Raw genomic sequence first — 13,871 nt, forward strand, 5'->3', positions numbered from 1 at the left:
GCGCATGTGTATGCGTGTGTGTGGGTGTGCGTGTGTGTGCGCGTGTGTGTGCGTGTGTGTGAGTGTGCGTGTGTGTCCAGGACACTGCTCCTGGAGCCCTGGGCTCCCTTGGCCTCGGCCTGGCCTCAGGCTCAGACTTCCCTTCTCCATCCCCTGGAAGTCCCTTCTGCTCCCTGCGGAAGCCCTGGTTACCCCCTCGTCCCGATGGACCCTGTCTTCCAGGGCAGGACAGGCAGGGCTGACAGCCACTGGCATCAGAGAACCAGAGAGCCGAACCTCAGCTGTCTGACTGTGCAGCTGGCTTCTCGGGTGCTGTCCTGGGAGCACCCCACCCTGCTGCACCCTGGAATCAGCCTCACCCACTCAGCGGTGCCGGAAAATGGCAGCCTGCTCCCCGGGTGAGAGCTGCTGGGAAAACCTGGCCCCGGGGGGGAGGGAGCCTGGGCGCCCAGCTGGGGAGGCGGAGGGATCGGTTGTGGCGGGGGGGGGGGGGGGGGGGGGGGGGGGGGGGGGGGGGGTGAGACCCAGCCAGTGTCCGGCCCAAAGGAGAGGAGAGGAGGCTCATCCCCTGCTTCCGGCCCCAGCTCCCCTGACTTCCTCAAGAAAAATGGCCGCTCCCTTTCCAGAACCTTCCAGGGAGCCTACTACCTCCTGCCTCCTTGCCCTGTCTGCGCCCTTCTTCACCACAGGACTCGGCCCAGGACTCCCCGGGCTTTGTGTGTCTGTGTCTTGTGCTTCTTGTTTTGAGGGGAATCTCCAAGAAGCAACGGGAACGCAGGTGAGCCTCGCCACGGGGACCGCTTCTGTCACCAAGAGCTCTTCTTTAAAGAGAGGACCCCGAGGGCCAAAAAGCGAGTCTGTGTCTATGAAAACATTTGCTGTGTTACAGATCGACTTCCCGAGAACCCAGGCCTAGAGCCACCTCCCGGGCAGGGGGACCTCGCACCCTGGCCCTCGGGGAGGAGCGTGTCCCCAGATGCTGTCCCTGGGGAGCTTCGGTGAAGCACACGAGATAATTCAGCCATCATAGGACCCGCCCCGCCTTCCCTGGGAGGGCAGACTCCTGATTCTGACCTCCCCACGGGTCCTGGCGGGCCTCTAACCCCTCGGAGCCTCAGTCTTACCACCTCTAGAACCGACGGCTCCTCGCTGTGCTCTGGGCCTGCGAGAGTCTACGTGAGGCGCAGAGGTCATCAACTGTCCTCTCCCCGCCAAGCAGACCATCCCCACTCCTCACCCCTTCCCCTCAGAACATGCCTCTTGCCTGCCCCCCCCCCAAAAAAGCCTCCTTCACATTCACTCTCAAATGCAGTCAATGACCAGGGTGCAGGGAAAAGCATGAAGCGAGATGGAACAGCCTGTCTTAACCTTGCTGCAGCCGAGATTCTCACACACCGCCTTGGCAAGGGGACGCCCCGGGCAGCGCTTCCCCACTGACGTGAGCCGGAGGGGAGCTCTGGGCCAGCTGCGCTCCTCGTTTGCTGGGCTGCCCGCAGCTCACATGACAGAAATCGCTTTCCTCACACTTCTGGGGGCTGCAGATCCAAGGTGGAGGTGCTGGCAGGGCTGAGTTCTGGGGAGGCCCCTCTCCCTGCCTTGCAGCGGGCCCCCTTCTCGCCGTGTGGCCTTTTCTCTGTGCGCCCACGTGTCCCTTCCTCTGCTTACGAGGACACCAGGCCTGTGGAATCGGGGCCCCATCCCTACAGCATCATGTGACTTAATGGCATCCTTAAGGCCCGGTCACCAAGTGCAGTCCTTCTGGGGTGAGGTTTCAACCTATGAATCCGGGGGCGGGGACCCCATTCAGCCCCCAGGGCACACGCTCCTCTCACGGTGAACTCTCTCCTGGAACCCAGGGAGGGCTGGCGCCACAGGAGATCTCCACAGCCGCTGTCCACCCTGGACGGACCCCAGGGCCCAGAGCCTCCTCAACAGCAGAGCCAGGGCCCTGCCACATACAGGGGACAGAGGGGGACGGTCAGGCCAGACAACTTCAGAGCAGGCCTGGGGGTGCCCCCGTGTCCCCTCTGCTCGGAGACTGAGCCCTGGAGCTGAGGCCAGCCGGGGCAACGCACTGAGAATCGCCTCAAAACTGAAGCAACCCAGAGAGCAGAAGAGACGGAGGCTCCAAAGAGAGACGGGAACCCCATGTGGACGGGGGGTGGCTCTGTGGCGGCCGGGAGCCCTGGGGGGACCACTGGAGCGCACAGAAGGAAGCCGGTGGGCCCAGCTGGCTGGTGGAACTTTCTAGGCTCTGGAGCATCCGTGAGAACAGTCTCCTGAGAGCTCCGACGTCCCGCTGTGAGGTCAGGCTCTTGGATGCAGAAAGAGCCCTGCAAAGCTTCAGCCCCTCTCCTGAAGCAGAGCTTCCCACACCGCGATGGTTCTGGAAGCTTCTCTCAGCAACTCGCTGGAGAAGGGCAGTGGGAAATGCACTTCTGAGTCTGAAGCCACAGGAAGACGTCTCCGGCTGGGGCGAGGCCAGAGAACCGCCTCCTGGGAATTCAGAGCCCTGGGGTCGGCCTAACAGCACCTATTAAGTCTGCTGTGGAGAACAGGGAAGGCGCTCCTCCATCATGTTGGCGCAGGGCTTCTTCCAGCCTTGTCCTGGGAACTGTTTCCGTCATTATTTGGCTGAGCTGGTTTCCAGAGCCCCGCACAAGATGAAGGATGAAGCAGAAACGTCCTCATCCGGGACCGGGTGGGCGCAGACATGGCTTCCCCCGGACAAGCAGGCTTTGCTCTCTTTCTTGAAGAAGACATCATCACAGCAGAATAAGCCCAAATTTAAGATTCACTTAAAAGTAGAAAATAGAACTTCCAGGCCAAGTCCCGGGCTATTTGTTGATGGTTCTCATCTAATACAGGGCACGGTGGGTTCCTGAGGCACAGTAGGTTCAGCTGATTTGCACTGGAGTCCAGGAAAGGGCCCCAGAACATTTAGTTGACTTTTACATTTTGCAGACACAAAGCCACAGCTCGACACACAATTTTAAGCCTTTTATCACGATGAAGTATATTGTCGAGGTCGGAAGACAGAACATATTTTATTTAACTGTTTGTCCACTCGCCTGATGATTTTTGAAATTCGCACATGCCCTGTAGGCCGCCGTCATTTGTTCTCCCGCCCAGGCCGCCTGGGCTAGGGGCAAGCTGGGTCTCCCGGGCATTCCACCCTAGACATTGCGTATCTTGCCCCTCCATCTCCTTAACATGTTTCTATTTTTAACTCATGGTCTCAAGATGGCTGCCCCCCAGTTCCAGCCTCATGTCCCTATTTCCAAGTAGGAAGATGAAGACCCAGAGAAGGAGGATAAGGTGTTACTGCAATCATGAAAGCAAGGGATTCACAGAAACCCTTGGCAGCCTTCCTATACGACTCAGAGCTCTGTCACCGGCCACCTCCACCTGCAAAGGCATTGTGCCACCCTGAGAATGAGGCCAAAGTGGAGAACGGCCACCGCGTAGGCAAGTAGCCAGGTCCATCCCACACGAGGGTCGGGAGATGGAGTGGCCGGGCGGTGAGGCCCATCGAGGGTGTCTACCCCAGGGGTTAGAGGAAGGCTGAGGTTCTGGTGGGCCTGGACGTGGGATTTGGGTGGGTGGAGAGCACAGATGACAGACCCTCGGGGAGCCCTGCTGGGAGCAGCTACAGGGGGAAGAGGCGGAGGGACCAGGGCCCAAGGCTCGCAGAGTTTTCTGAAGGCACTTTGGCCACACTGTCACACCCTTGAGAAAATGGGGACTTCCATTCTGAAGAGTCTGCCTCCAGGTTCCTGCCTCCAGAGGAGGTTCGGAGCCTGGGATCCTGCCTCATCTCCTGTTCCTTTGCTGACCCGATTCCCAGGCAAGGACCCTGGGGAAGCCTTCTCCCGGAGGGTGAGCCGAGACAGCTCAGGTGCCGAGGGCCAGGGGCTGAGGCCCTGTCCCCACACCCTCCCCTCTCGCTGCAGGGGCTTGATTTCTGCCCTGACCACAAACCTCCACTTTATATAAAAATATTTATTTAAGCCCCATCTCTTTTAAGGAGACGCATCGTACTGTTTAGTTGGCTTTACATCAATTACATGAGGGACAGTGTGATTCAGCAGCAAATTTTAATGTGATGTATTTTGTGACGAATGTCAACTCAAAGTTAAATACATGACATCAAAAAGTTAAATTAAATTAAATAAATGCAAGCTGGTTCTGTGAACCGTGTGGAATGCTTGCATGTTATGTTTCTTCAAGACACGGAGCTGTTTGGTGTGGTCTGTTTGGAGCTGGGGCCTGAGCCCAGGGACGCTCCCCGTGAGCGCCGCCCAGCCCCGACACTGGCGTCAACACGACCGAGGTTTTCATATCTGCAGCCACCCCTAGTGTCTAAGGGGGTGGGTTCTGGGACCTCCCAGGGGATGCCAAGTCCCCGAGTGCTCCAGCCCCTTACCTAAACCCTCCCCCAGGTTCCCACCCTCCTGGAGTTCTGGTAGTGCCTGATACAGCCTCAGTGTATGTCGTTAATTGCTGTATTTTAAGGCATAATGACCAGAAAACGTCTGTGTGCCTCGTCAGTACAGACAAAAATATCTCCTTGAGCATTGCCCACCTGTCGTTGGCTGAGCCCAGAGATGGGGACCCTCCAACGTGGAGCACCCACTGTGCAGAAATCGCGAATTTTCCTACTAAATGCTCAGAAGACATCAGACTGCTAGTCATAGGCACTCCTGGCAGGTGACCAGCAGGGTGGGAGGTCAACTGTGTTCCTAGCAAATGACAAGCAAAACCGGATGTCATCATCATTATTTTTGGTTTTCAATACTGAAAAATTTTTCTTTTGATCCAAGGAAGTAAGAAATCTTAGAAAACGCCCCGGGGGGCCAGTTTGCAAGACTTTGTACTCCTCTCTTGCTAGGTTTCTCCGTCAGCGTCTCTGTTCCTCAACTGTGCTGTCACCAGAGGTGCTGGGGATGGACCAGGGCCCTGTGCATGCTAAGCACAGGCTCTACCGCTGGCTACACCTCCAGCCCTTTGTGTTTTTTTAGTTTGAGACGCTCTTGCCAAGTTGCCCAACTTGTGATCCTCCTGCCTCAGCCTCCTGAGTCTCTGAGAACGAAAGTGATTTCCAAGTGTGTATTAGCTGCGTGGAGGGTGAGCTGTGGGGGGACTGAGCCGAGCGTGGGGACCTGGAAGTTAACAGAAGTTTCTTTCTTTTCTTTTTTCTTCTTCTTCTTTTTTTTTTTTTTAGTAGGCCAGGAAGCAGACACTTTTCTGCCTTTATTGACACGAACGTCTGGTCCAGCAGGACGACCCTATCTTCCCCGCCCCCACAGTGGAGGACCAGCTTTTACAGCTGCCTCTCCCCAGGTCCCTGACTCTGGCCAGCGGCTGAACCACGGAAGCATGATTTCTGAGACTGAGGGAATCCATCATGCTGTCCCTGGGCCAAGATGAACTAAGCCTGCGGTCCCCAGAGAGCAGGGACCCGCAGCTGTGGAAACAGAGGGCTCTGGGTTTCAAAATGCAAATGACCGCACTTCCCTGACCCCCCCATCCCCCGCAGTCCCTCGGTGGGACTGTAAATCTGCTCTTGGGACGCGGTAAGTTGAGAAATGAAACACAAACACGCCCATCTGATAACCTTCCCTCTGGCCTTTCAGGGTGTTGTTTACAGAACTGGGCTTTGGAGAGTGGATTCTATTATGTTCCAGGTTCAGGGCTTTGTTTTGTTTTGATTTGATTTTTTTTTTTTTAAGCCCAGAAACTGTCGACTTTTTCATCATAGGGGGAAGCTGGCTGTCTCTTGCTGGGAATAAAAGGAATGCCCCTGAGCTGCCTGCCGCCCGCCCGGGGATGCAGGGTCTCAGGTGTCCGGCGTCCACTCCACCTGCCCACAGCCTCCGAGTTTCCTTTTATGGAATCGCCTCTTCCCTTCTGAGCAAATGAAACCTCCAAGCACCTGCTTCTCCAGAGGGTGTGGGACAGAGCTGCTGGCCTCCCAGAGCCCCTCTCCAGCCCACTCCCAAACTCAGGCCTCCACCACACATCTGCTCCCAGCCTTCCAGAACATTCCTTCTGGCTTACAGGAGCCGAGCGGCCTCCTGCGCCCAGGAGGCTCCCTCCCCAGCCGCGGCTCTGCTTGAGTCCCTGTGCCTTCTCCCGTCAAACCAGGGCCCGGCCCCGTGTGCTCTTGACCATCTGTGAGTTCTTTTAAAGATGTTTCCCCTGTTTTAAATGATGATCTTGAGAGAACCCACACAAGCTTCCTGTGTCCTTGCTCCGTCTTCTGGATCTAAAGCACACACCGATTCAGATTCGGGGAGTGAGCAACCTCGGGAAATGGACTTTCCAGAACGTTAGGAATCTGGGGGTGGGGGCAGAGCTGGGGGAGCCCCGGAGGCCGGAGGCCGCCGGCGATTCTCTTCCTGGATGAGGAAGCGGCCTTGTGGAAGCTGAGTTGGGTTCAAGAAACTGGGGCTTTGATAAACATTCTCTAGTAGGAAAGCCCTGGGTGGCTGGGAGCCTGCCTGAAACAAACCCGGATGGTGAGCATCCCGGGGCACAGTGAGGATCGAGACCTGGCCCCCAGGAAATCCGCCTGCAGGGCACACTGGCCTGGTCTCCTGTGCCCCGACCTGGGCAGGAAGGGCTCCCTCCTATCTGCCTTAGAATTTCGCTGGGTGTGGTGACACGTGCCTGCGATCCTTGCAGCTCAGGAGGCTGAGACAGGAGGATTGGGGGTTCAAAGCCAGGCTCAGCAACCTAGCAAAGCCCTGTCTCTAAATAAAATATAAAAAGGGCTGGGGATGTGGCTCAGTGGTCAAGCACCCCTGCATTCAATCCCCAGTACCCCACTGCCCACTCCCCCCAAAAAGAATGGAGCATTTAACCAGATCTTACGGCGAGGGAGCTCAGGAGGAGGTGGACTTTATCCAAGAACTTGACTCCCTGCGCTTGGGACCATGATTGACGCCCAGTGACTAGGAAAGCAGAGCTGGAGGCACAGTGGACCACAGGCTGCTCCCAACCACATCAGCCTGAGTCGGAGGGATGACCTGGGGCCCAGGGGGACCTGAGGCCTGCTCACCCCCACAAGACAGTCCACAACCCCCTGGACTTGTGCAGCCCTGAGAGCGGACCAACGTCACTGCAGGTCCCCCAGAAGTAAACTCAGAGTGACCCAGGGGAGGTCAGCTGAGGGTCTGCAGCACCAGCCCCTGGTCACCAGCAAACACAGCCGTGAGAACGGGGTCCACTTCACAGGGCTGGAGTTCCTCCCCTAACCCTTTCCTCCGCGCTTCTCTGTGGGGCTGGGAGGCTGGTGAAGCAGCAGCCGTGACAGACAGACACGGGTCAGTGGGTCTCCTCCCCTGTCCCCATCCCCATTCCGGTCCCACCCATCTCCCAGCCACCAGCTCTGCAGGCCAGCGCGGCCTCAAACCTCCCTCCAGATGCTTGGCTGGGGTCCACTCTGAACTTTGGAGTTACTGTTCAAAGATTTCTGTTCATTGTTTCAGGACCACAACGGAACAATTCTGAGGCCCGAGGATGGTCCTCGGCTGTTTAGGTACCTCCCGAAGCACTGAGGGAAAAAATGATACCCAGGCTGCCATCTGCTTTAAAATACTTATTAAAAAAGACGCTGGCGTGTGGAGAATGAACACAACTCTGAGCTCGGTCACGGCTACGGGTGATACAGCTGCAAATGTTCCCGATAAGGAGTGTGTGCCGGGGGCCATGGGACAGATCCCGAGAACCCACCGCCCTTCCCTGCCACCCCGGGTGCCAGCGCAAGGTTGCGTGGCCAGAACACCCCTGGCTTCTGGGGAGGAGGAGGGTCAAGAGGAGGAGAGAGGACCAGGTGGCCCCCAAAGGGAGGGAGACCAGCAGCCTTCCTCGGCCTTCGCTGGGAGCGGCCGTGGCCGGGAGCTGCCTCCTTCTAACAAAGAAGGCTCAGGGAATCCGGGGCTTGGCTCCTGAGGCTCACCGGCTGTGGGGGTTTCAAAACGATCTCCAGCATCGGGGTCTTCAGACCTGAGTCCGGGCTTTTTAAAAGACACCTCCTAAAGGAAGAGTTTCAACGTGAACCGGGATGCGAAGCTTTTTTAAGGAGAAATGCAAAAGGCCTTCATTATCTCGGCCGTTGTTTTGGTTAGGAGGGAAGCTGAGGGCCTGCGGCCAACCAAAACAGAGGGGAGAGATGGCCGCAGGCCCGCGGCTCTCCACAAGTGCCCTCCTCCAAGGCTCAGCTTCTTGGAAAGGGGTTTATTTTATTTCACTCTCTCCCAGCTCCACATCTGGGTCATTCAGCTGGTGGCCTCAGCTCTCAGGGCTCTTGAGTCAGATTCCTTCTTTCTCTCTTTTCAGGGATCACTTAAAGGGTTTTAAAGTCGGGAACGCTTTATAGGCAATATCATGAAGCAGAAGAGTTTATTCGGAATTGGAAAAAATAAGTTATTGGCGTTCATAAAAGCCTATGGACCGAAATTTCTGGGGAAAAAAAAAAAAGAACCCAATAGAAAGACAGAATCAAGAGGAAAAAGACGGCAGAATGATTTAAGTGGGTTCAGAGTCTGATGGCGCGCCCGGGAGGGCCCCAGGCAAGAGAGGGGAGATGCAGACTCCAGAAGGCACAGAGAAGCCAGGCGCAGTGGCCCACGCCTGTAATCCCAGCAGCTCCGGAGGTGAGGCAGGAGGATCGCGAGTTCAAAGCCAGCCTCAGCAAGATAGCAAGACCCTAAGCAGCTCAGTGAGACCCTCTCTCTAAATACGATATAAAAAGGGCTGGGGGTGGCTCAGTGGTTCAGCACCCCTGGGTTTGATCCTGGTATAAAAAAAAAAAAAAAAAAAAAGAGAAGACACAGAGAGACTTAAATGCAGAGTCCCAGAGGGGACACTTCCTCAGCGGCTCCAAGGTGGGCTGGCTGAGGTCCCCGCGCCTCGTGGCCACTGCAAGGTGACGATAACACAGTCGGGTGAGTGGGAGTGGGAAGCCGAGTCCCAGACGGCTCCGCGTGGCTTTCCCCGGGAGGAGAAGCAGAATGGGCCACCCCAAAGCCTGCCACCTTGGCAAGAGGGTCACTTGAGCGGAGTGCATTGACCGAGGCGGGAAGGGCTCTCTGTATTCCCCTTCACTGCCCAGAAGCAAGGCACGAAATACCCTTGTGTGGGTGTCCCTGCGCCCCTGGCCAGAGGTGAAGAGTGACACCAGGCATCGAACACCCTCTCTTCCACGGTCCCCCACAGGCTTCCTGGCCACTTCCCCATGATGCATCATCATGCAGCCAAACTCCCTGCCCCTTGTCTGTCTCATTGAGTTCCACTGTTTTCTGCAGATCCCTGTGCATGTAAATGCTAATAAAAATTACGTGCCTTGGGCTGAGGCTGGGGTCAGTGGCAGAGCGCTTGCCTGGCTTATGTGAGGCACTGGGTTCGATTCTCAACACCACCTATCAATAAATAAAATAAAGGCCCGTTGACAACTAAAAAATATTTTTAAAAAATCATGTGCCTTATCTCCTATTAATCCATCTCTTGCTAGATTAATTGGCAGGCCCCCCAGAACTGAACTTAAGAGGATAGAAGCAAAGCTGTTCCTTCCGGAAACACTAAATCCACACAAAATGGGGACTGGTGGTTAATTCACCTAAGGCAGTTCAGCTCCTAGAGGCCACCCACGGCAGTTGGAAATGAATTGCTGGAGGCTGGGGAGAGTACTGGGGCCGGCGCCTAGCTTGCACAGACCCTGGAGTTGATCCTGAGCACACCCCAAAATTAAATAAGTAAAATGATCACTGGCTCAGGCCCTCCTCATTCCCTAGCAGAGGCCCAAGGCCAGTCTGACCTGTGCCTTAGTCCATTTTCTGTTGCTGTCCCAGGAGCGTTGAGACTTGGTGATTTATAATGGAAGGAGTTTTCATAGCTCAGTCTCCCGAGGCTTCACGCTGCTTCATAACGTGGTGAAGCCGGAAGGGAATGGAAGGCAACGGAACCAAGGAGAGCCATCTCCTGAGACAACTCAACGCTCCCCAGGAAAGGCACGAATCCACCACGACCCCGACCCCTTCCCCTGGGCACAGGGAAGAGCCAAGGTCTCAGCACATGAACTCCAGGGGACACACTCAACCAGGCAACCTGGGTCTACCAACCACATACCGGGTGTCGGCCTTTGTACACTGTCATTGTTGGGGGGACCGGGGATAGAACTAGAGGGCACTCGCCACTGAGCCGCATCCCAGCCCTATTTTGTATTTTATTGAGAGACAGGGCCTCACTGAGTTGCTTAGCGCCTCACCATTGCTGAGGCTGGCTGTGAACTCGCGATCCTCCTGCCTCAGCCTCCCGAGACCCTGGGACTACAGGTGTGTGCCACGCGCCTGGCCACTGTCATATATTTTTTTTAAAAGAACAGCTTTATTGAAAGGCAAATTGAACATCAATAAGCATGTAGGTCAGTTTTGACAAACCTTGCACCCTGGAACCATGGGGAAGGTGTCAATCACACTCCCCAGGAGGTTCTGCAGGCCCGCAAAGTTTCCCTGGGAGGGGAGCAGAGCCCTGCACCTGCAGAACCCAGGGCCCTGCATCAGGCCAGCCCTGGGGGGCCTGGGGGGGCCTGGGGGGAGAAAAGCAATGGGGCTAGGACCAGCAGGCCCTGAGAGGTGCTCTGTAATGTGCTTACAGAGATCTGCGTTTGATCTCATTTCGCTATTTTGTGAAATTGAAAAGTTTTAAGTAAAATGCTGATTTTTTAAAAGATATTTTTGAGATATTGATGGGCCTTTATTTTATTCATTTATTTATAGGCGGTGCTGAGGCTCGGACCCAGTGCTTCACACATGCTAGGCAAACGCTCAACCACTGAGCCACAGCCCCAGCCCAATGCTGATTTTTTTTTTTTTTGAAGTGGTGTTTGGATACTTACTACTTGGAATAAATATGAAGACACCAACATTGCCACTTGGCTGTGATACCGACCGTAGCATCTGTCACAGGGACTCAGCCTCAGATAACCATAGGAGGCTCCTCTGATGTTGGAGATGTTTTATCTCAGAGGGGCTCACCCACCAGGGACCCAGGGACCCAGGGCCTGGGACGTGGGGTTGGGATGGAGACACTGCAACCCTGCACAGAGCTGGGGGTTTACCCAGAGCTGCCTGTGGGTGTCCTGGGCTGGTGTCTATTTTTATAATCCCTAAAATGTACCAGTTCCCAACTGAATACTTGAGAGGGAGGTAAGGTCAGGAAAGTTAAAATTTCAAGTGAAATAGATCATAGCCCCAGTTACAGGAAGGTTTTTAAAATTTTATTTTATGTGTCAGACAGTGCTAGTTCAAGTCTCCCTTGAGTTTAGGGGTCTGTTTGTACAGTTTGATCTTTAAGTATTCTTAGTATTAATTTGGTTTTATTTTTCTGACTTTCTCAATTAGTTTTAGTAATGTTGAAATATGGAGGGAATGAATATCTACACTAATTTAAAGGATCAAACCGTGTGAATACGAGATAAACGATAACGCTAATTCTCATATCTTAAGTTGGACAAAACCTTAAAAGGCTGTAGATCTGCATTTGCCCTCTCCCAGATACTGTCTCGGAATTGCACGGGATCCCTTGGGAGATACCTGACATCCTGTGCCTGCGGTCTCAGCGCTCCGGGGAGAAGTCAAAGCTCTTCATTCTTTTTCTGATAACTGGATCTTGACAAACTGGACCATCCCGTTTTTCCATCTTGGAGCCGGTTCCAAGGTGGGCGACTGCTGGATCTGGGTGGGGGGACTGACAGTTGGTGCAGTGGGTGGAAAGAGAGGGGGCCAGCAGGGAGGGCATCCACCAGGGGCACCCGCAGCACAGACCCAGAATCTGACATCCGGACAGGTGACAGTGCTTCCAAGCCACAGTGGAGCCGTGAGAAGGTGCAGGGGCCTCCCCTCCTGCCTTGGGTCCCCCTCCCTCTTGTTTTCCTTCTTCCCTTCTCCCTGGCTGTGGGGAGTGTCAGAGCCGGAGTGAGGGAGGAGGAGTCCACTCCAGGGGAGCTCTGGCCTGGGGTGCCAGACCTCAAGCAGAGTGAGGGCAGCCCAGCCCTGGGCACGCACAGCCCAAGTGCGTAAGGAGAGCTCGGCTGAGATGGGCCAGCTGTTGGGGGGCTCAGAGCCCACGCAGGCTCAGGAGCAATCGGTGCACGTTAAAGACCCGGGACAGGGCGTCAGAGCCCAGCAGAGTGAGGGGGGTGTCCTCAGGGAGGGGAGGGGGGAGATGTGCAGTGACAGGGAATGGGTCGAAGAAGTGAGTCTGCTGGAGTAACAGGAGCCGGGCTCTCAGTGTCAGAGAGATGAGATACAAATAAGGAAAAATAAGGAAAGGATAAACCAGAGGAAGCCCTGCCCGTTGGAATCAGACGCAATTGAAGGCACTGGTGGGCACTCAAGGATTCCAAGAAAAGCAGGCACAGAAATCAGTGTGTGGATCCACAGGCTCCCTCTGGCTGGCTACCAGGAGGCCGCGGAGCAGCGGCAGCTCGACCGCAATGAGCTCTCCTCATCCCCAGACCTTGGCTGCTAAAGACCACTCTCCATTGGGAGAGAGCCCCTGTGAGAGAGGCTCATTCCAGGGCGGGACGGCAAAGGACCAGGTGAGCTGGAGCCAGGAAAGGAGCAGGTGGCCAGGGCCGGTCGAAGAGGTCACCAACCGCGGGGCAGTCTGAGCAGCAGACTAGATGGATGTGTCCAGAGAACACTTAGAGCTCGCTGAGGAGGGGCTTCAGGACACACAGTGACCGTGAGGGGGAAGAGCCGGTCCTCGGGGAGGACGCCCAGCGGATGCCTGTGCCGAGGCGGGTCAGAACCCTGCGACGTGTGTCCTGGTGGGAGACATGCGCTCGACACCACCTCGGGGTGCTCCTGCCACAGCTGAGGACATGGGGCTGGGGAGGGAGATGCTGCAACCCTGCACAGAGCCGGGGTTCACCCAGCTGCCTGTGGGTGTCCTGGGTGGCATCTATTTTTAGAATCCCTAACACATACCACTTCCTAACTGAGTATTTGAGAGGGAGGCAATGTCGGGAAAGTTAAAATTTCAAGTGAAATAGATCATAGCCCCATTATATGAAGGTTTTTAAAATTTTATTTTAATGAAACTGTCCTAGTACCTTCAAGAGCACCAAGGTCATAAAGGAAAGACGGGAGGGGGGCCGTGACGACCCTGCCCAATGCGTGACCATGAATGGGGCCCTTTCGCCATAAAGAATTTTGTTGGAATAAGTGACAAAACTCGAGAGGGTCTCAGGACACAAGGGGCCGTGGTTGATGGTTGTCAGAGGACCCGGGGCGGGGTGGGGATGTCCTTGTCAGAAACACGCGCAGAAGCTTGCCTGCAGGGAGGCCGCGGGCTGGCCATGGACCTTGTAGGCTCTGGAAAAAGAGGGTTTGGTGTTGAACTTGTACCTTTCTGGTAGGTTTGTGGTTATGAGTAAAAATATCTCAAGGATCACATAAATAAGGCATCGTGTTATTTTCTTTTTGATATATGTCTCCAAGCGCAATTCACAACCCCGGGGAGTCCGTCTGGGAGGAGCCAGGTGGTCAAGGGGGGCCTCCCCGGCCCAGGGGACACATTCCTCCATTCCATGGTGGCTGACCCTGGTCTGGGTCAGATGTCCGCCCCACGGAGGAGCTCTCCCTTGACGGTCTCCAGGCCCCTGGCAGCGTTAGGGGAGGTGGCCGTAACTGCCCATCCACTACGCATCAGGTTGGAGGCGGCGGGGCCTTGTCCACACGTCTCCTGAGAAGAACACGGTTCCAGGCACGCATTTGCTGCGCGAATGAAAGAAGAGTTGGCTCTTCCCAGTCTTGGGGGACCTCCAATCCAGTAACGAGGAGGTGAAGTCTGAGGCCGCAGGG

The 13,871-nt window shown here is 55.5% G+C and overlaps 1 long non-coding RNA gene across 1 annotated transcript; it reads left to right on the plus strand.

The window, feature by feature from the left end:
* The first annotated feature begins 551 nt into the window (after positions 1 to 551).
* Positions 552 to 2,151, plus strand: LOC143405058 (uncharacterized). The gene is made up of 3 exons (XR_013091951.2): positions 552 to 778; positions 890 to 1,763; positions 1,857 to 2,151. It is a non-coding gene; the product is annotated as an uncharacterized LOC143405058 (long non-coding RNA).
* The last annotated feature ends 11,720 nt before the right edge of the window (positions 2,152 to 13,871 follow it).

The sequence above is a fragment of the Callospermophilus lateralis genome, chromosome 7, assembly GCF_048772815.1.
Source record: "Callospermophilus lateralis isolate mCalLat2 chromosome 7, mCalLat2.hap1, whole genome shotgun sequence".
NCBI classification, from domain to species: Eukaryota; Metazoa; Chordata; class Mammalia; order Rodentia; family Sciuridae; genus Callospermophilus; species Callospermophilus lateralis.